The sequence below is a fragment of the Cynara cardunculus genome (assembly GCF_001531365.2).
Source record: "Cynara cardunculus var. scolymus isolate 2C chromosome LG 7, CcrdV1, whole genome shotgun sequence".
NCBI lineage: Eukaryota > Viridiplantae > Streptophyta > Magnoliopsida > Asterales > Asteraceae > Cynara > Cynara cardunculus.
In genome coordinates, this window is record NC_037534.1 from 4023601 (window position 1) to 4029683 (window position 6083).

Below are 6083 nucleotides of genomic sequence, written 5' to 3' on the forward strand. Positions count from 1 at the left end.
ATAAGAAAAAGTTCAAAAAAACCCATTTTAAATGATTAAATCTAAAAAGGTTTAAAGTAAGGTTTAGAAATTTAATTATTCAAAATCAAAAATTAAATGATTTAATTTTTTTAAATACTTAATTATTTAAAATATAAAATTTGTTCAGTTTTTTTTTTATTAACCTGAATATTCAACCCCCTATGCGAGCCGACTAATCACAGGACGACCACCTGCTTTGCAGATAGCCCTGAGTCACCGTATTTGAACTTCCATGGCAACAAGGAGATTTTTATTTCTCTTTAGATTTGAACTTGGGACCTCCTGATACTTTTGACCTTTGAAGTCAAGCTTAACTCAATCAGGCACCATCCTTGTAGTTAATTTGTTCAGTTTTTATGAACTCTTTTCGCTATAATTCAATATAAATATAGTAAATAATAAGGAAAGACCGAAAATGTGGTAATAAAAAAGGGAAGAATGAAAATGTGAAAATGACCTTACCTTGTCCAAAGTGAAAAGTGTTTAGTCAACGTGAGAGTTACTACTCAACAAAGACTTGTACGTAATTTCAATAGAACTACCCTTGTCATTGACCCTTAATTTATTAGTCACAAGGGTCGAACCTCAGCTGTGTCGGTAGTCCTGTCACATGGGACCTTTGATCACCGGGGGTCTTTGATTTTTTATACTTTTTTTTAATATTTAATGGTTATGGTTTAATAAAAATAAAGACCTTACCCACTTTTTTTTTCTGTAACGTTGGGTTTCCGGGTCAACTTACGTACACCGATCAATCTTCAGACAATCATGAATGGCTAAACAATATCTTAAAAATAACATATTAAGAAATTAATTTAAACTTTTAATTTTAAATATTTTTTCAAAAAATATGGCTAACCAAACCATATGTTTTGATAATTTTGAAAAATACGTTAATTTATCATTATCAAAGATAACCTAGTTAATATTTTACAGTCAACTATTTTTTTAATAAAAACAAAAAATAATATTGTCACTTCATTTCAAAATTATTTAATTAAATAATGATCATTTTATACGCTAAACAAATTTTTTTTTTGTATTTCTGGTTCGTTTAAACGGATTTAACAAGCAACTATTTTGACAACATCTTATTTTATTTGGAGTTATCGAAATAACATGACTTTTAGAAGGAAATCTATCTACAGAGGCATCGTTCGTCGACATACGGGTTCGAGGGTACAATTGGATTTCGAGAAGATCACGTAAAGATTTTATCCCCTTTGATTGTTGAATTGTCTCTCCATACCAGACTTCTGGATGAACTCCTCGTTTCTCTTTACCGCATCTGTTTTGGTTGGATTGTTTATAATAAAATATACGAGCAATAATAAAAGAGATATAATAAAGATGATTGAGCTAATCATGTACTATGATCTTTTAAGGGAAATAAATATTGGGATCATTCAATCGATAATAATTGTGATCAACAACCCGATTTGATTACGTATCATGTGACCAATAATTTAAGGGAGAATGTTTTGTGGTAGCTCAATAAGCTTTCTTTACGTCTTTTTGAAGTCGTCAAATTTATCAGATGCGTTCTATTTTCTTGAGACGAAACGTTAATCTTAAAATATGTCTTCTTCTGTGCACATAATTGTATGTGTGACGTGAAGCATAAACTTGTGTTTGCATGTACGAATATACATAAATATGATTGTTTTGAATCAACGATAAATAAATACGATACGGTATTATCATTTTTAATCAAACAAGAGATTATGCATTATTGTAGCTTTTAGACTTTGAGAAGTCAGGGGAGTGTTTGGATCTACATTTTCAGCACGATCGTTAGAAAATATGATTTTTAAAAGTAAGATGCATTTTATGTTTGGTAATATAACGGATAAGTCAGATAAAATAAAATAAAATAAAATTTTATGATTTTTAATTTTATAAGGTTCTTTAAATTCAAAGAATTTTATCAGACAATTGAAAATCTGTTGTACTAGAAAAAAGTAAAATAAAATCCCTAAAATCTTCATTTTCTTTAGTGTAAATTAAAGATTTGGTCTTTGTGATATGCATGTTTTTACAAAATTGCTCTCTATACTTTTTTTTATTAACCTAGATATCCAACCCGCTATGTGAGCCGACTAATCCCAGGATGACCACTTGTTTTGCAGATAGCTCAGAATCACCGCATTTGAACTTCTGTGGTCACAAGGGGATATTTTTTTAATCCTCATTGGATTTGAACCTGGGATCTCCTAGAACTTTTGACCTTTGAAGCCAAACTCAAACCAATCAGACACCACCCTTGCGGTTATTACTCCCTAGACTTACTTATTACATAGATGAAAATTACCTAATTTGAGCCTCTTTCTCGCTTTATAACGTGTTGTGTTTGGGCAAAGATTTTTTCATACCGCTATAATTGAGTTCAGTTATTTAAATATTTTAGATCCTAAGTAAACTTTGATGATAAATTTTCATTTAATTTATCTACTTACTTTTTCATTTTCTTATTTTTCATTCACACTTTAATCATATCTACGACACCATAATTAAATCCAAATTTTTTTAAATAATCGACTCGTTTTGAAAGTATCGACGAGAAAACTATAATAGTATAATTTGTAAAAAAATGTATTTTAGTTAATATGTGATTATTATATATGTTAATAAGATAACGGTGTAAAATGATAAATGAAAAAAATAAAAGATATAATACAAATTAAATAAATCTATACTATATTATAAAGTATTTAAAAAAACTCTTAAAAACTATTTTTTATACGTAAATTATTGTTAATTAATGCATATTACTTGAAACTTAATATTGCAAGTAGATTGTGTGTAAGTACAACTTATTAAAGCTTCATATCTGAATTCGTGTAACTAACTGTAGATAAAAATAATCAAATACAAGATAAACATCTCATTTTAAATATAAAAAATCTAAAATATAATTAGGGTAATTATTAAATTTGAACAGAATACTTAATTATTATCTTTATAAAATGTTATATTATTAAACCAAAAATAAATTATTTCGTTATTAAACTTAAATTAAATTATAATAAAAAAATAAATTAAAAAAATTACATAAAAAATGAGAACTTTTAAATAGTTGATTTGATATTAACATTGATATATATATTTTTTAAAAGTTTTTATGATATCTTCAAATTTATATTTTATTCAAAAATAAAATCATTATTGATTTCTTAAAAACACAAAAAATCGTATTATAACATCGATAAAGACAAATAATAAAATAGAACATTAAAATCGAAATGTGTCTCGTTGTATTGTGCGAGTACTCTTCTAATAACTATAAGGGTGCGTTTGGTTTGCAGGAATGGAATGGAATTGGGGGGATTTGGATTTAAAATTCATTCCAATCCTGTGTTTGGTTGGCAAAATAGTCAGGATTTGAAATCCCAGGTTTTCATTAAAATCCCTTAAAAATGGGATTTGGAAATCCTTTGCATATGGCCGGGATTTGGAAATCCTTCCCTTCGACTCGCTTCCAGATCCCGTTCTCGCTTCTCTTCCCATCCTCTCGCTTCCTGCCGCCCTAAGCCCTAACCTGCCGGTGCTTTCTCCTCCTCGCCGGTAATCTTTCCTCCTCGTTGTCCCGCTTGAACAGGTGCTCTCGCCGGTAATCTTTCCTCCTCGTTGTCCCGCTTGAACAGGTGCTCTCGCCGGTAAGGAATAAGTAGTACTCATCTAATCATAAACCAGAAATACCAGAGAAACCCTAGATTTGACAGGCAAATAATCCTCTAATAAGAACAAGAAGAAAGCAACGATATGCAACACAAACACATAAAAATCAGAAAGATGATAAACAGTCGCTTATTATGATAGTCCTCCTCGTTGTCCCGCTTGAACAGGTGCTCTCGCCGGTGCTCTAGTCGGTGTTCTCGCCGGTGCTCTCTCCTCCTCTTCGCCGCCTTCTCTCATCACTCAGCAAGTAAAGACTTCCTTTTCCCTTTTTCTTGAATGTGCTCTCTCTTCCTCTTCGCCCCTTTTCATTCCAACTGATTCAGTCTAGTTAATGTTAGGAATTCAATCTAGCTAATTACAGGGTTGTGGAAGTGACGGTCAATTTCTACGTATTTAGTTCATATACAGTTCAATTTGGCTTCTGTATGGTTTGAGTTCATGTACAGTTCAAATCCCTCCAAATCCAAATCCAAATCCTGCAAACCAAACACAGGAATGGATTTTAAATCCAATCCAATCCAAATCCCATGGAATCCAAATCCCTCCTGGGAATCCAAATCTCTCATAAACATTCCAGAAACCAAACGCACCCTAAGGGTATAAAATGTAGTTTAAAAACCCACATACCACGGGAACAAAGCCGTAATTCACGATGATGGAATTTGTAGTGGAATTCATGCCTATTTTCTTAGAACTCCTAAAAGCATAGCCGACAAAAATAGCTATTTTTTTCTGATTAAATTTAATTCTTAGTCATTTTCTCTTCCAATTTCATCATTTTATCAATATCAACTGTAACTTTCAGTTTCTTTTTAACTTAACAATACTTCTTCGTAAGTAGAGGAATCGTTACTTTTAAAAGTAAAAAAAAAAAATTACAAAAAAAATGATTAAAAAATAAATTTGATCAGCTAAAATAGCTATTTTTATTATTTTCCCGTGTTTTTCTCAATTTTATTATCATAAATGTCTATTAAAAAATAGTGAACGTAAAGGGGGAAAAGGTGAAGAAATTGATACATGTGACCCAACCCCCCGCCTCTACCGTTAATTCACCATCACGTTCGTTACCTTCTTTTCCTTTTGTTATATTATTTAAAATAATAAATAAAATATAAACAGATTGAAAAATACATCAAAACAAGTCGTTTATTTATTTATTTTATATAACGTTTAACTTTTTCTATAGCATTGTTACAAAAACCCTGTACTTATTTTATTATACGTCAATTCGAAACATCATAAAAATTGAGTCGGAAATTGAGTAACGAATAAAAAAACGACAATTGAATTGTAAAAGCTAACGAGACCTAAATAGTGACAAGGAAAGCATGGATACAATAAATGTTGGTTTATATTTTCTTATAAAAAAAACGATATCTATTTTTCACGAGAGTAACATAAAAGTTTCTAACGCTTTTTAAACGCCCTCTAAAGTAATTCATCATTAATAGTTATGTAGTTATCTTTACCTGAAAGTAGCAAACTTAAAATAATTAATTGCAACCACTAAACTGTTCTCCTCGTCACATCCACGACACTCGATAAACTTTCACTTATTCTATTGGTTTTCTTATGATCCACTGTTGTTTTTTTTTTCTTTCCAATTTTAACGAAACAACGTTATTATCGTGACTAATGGTATAGACTGTCAATCATTTTTATTCGTTTCGATTTAAGACGAGAATAATGGAAAGACCGTTCAGGTAATGAGTGTGACAGATTTCTGTTTGGTAAAAAATTACGATGAATCATTAGGGTCGAGATTAAAGTTATTGTCTTGACAATTTCAGCAGTTTGCAAGTTTTAGGTGTCGTATACCAAACTCGTAACATGTAAGAGATTTGCTTTTTGAATAATTAAGAGCAACGTGTCCCCATCTTCGCTTTAGGTTTATAAGTTACCTTCGACGTTCTCTTACATGATATATTAATTACACACACACATATGTATATATACCCCGCTTGGCCACCTATATCAGTCTCTTTTACACCTTATTTCATCAACATTGTAAGCATATACTCTACTCGAATATATTATGCTAAGTGATAACACTAAGAAATATGTGTTAGTTAAGGCATATGCTAGTTGTTAAGAAATATTAAGCTAAGTGATAACACTAGGGAGCATACCTAACACATTTCCGGATGTCTAACGCTTCTTCTAGAGTTATTGTACATGCGCTGCCCTTGGCTTTGGACACATCCCGCTTACCAGTCACACCTCTTGTTGACACGTCCCGGATAGTCTTGATTGTCCCCACCTGACCTTTTTGCACCCTCGAACACTCATTTTTTAGATGCTCCATAGAGCTACATTCATAGCAAGCATTGCTGCAGTGCTGCCTGTATAATATTTTATAGAATGTCCTGGCTTCCCACAAC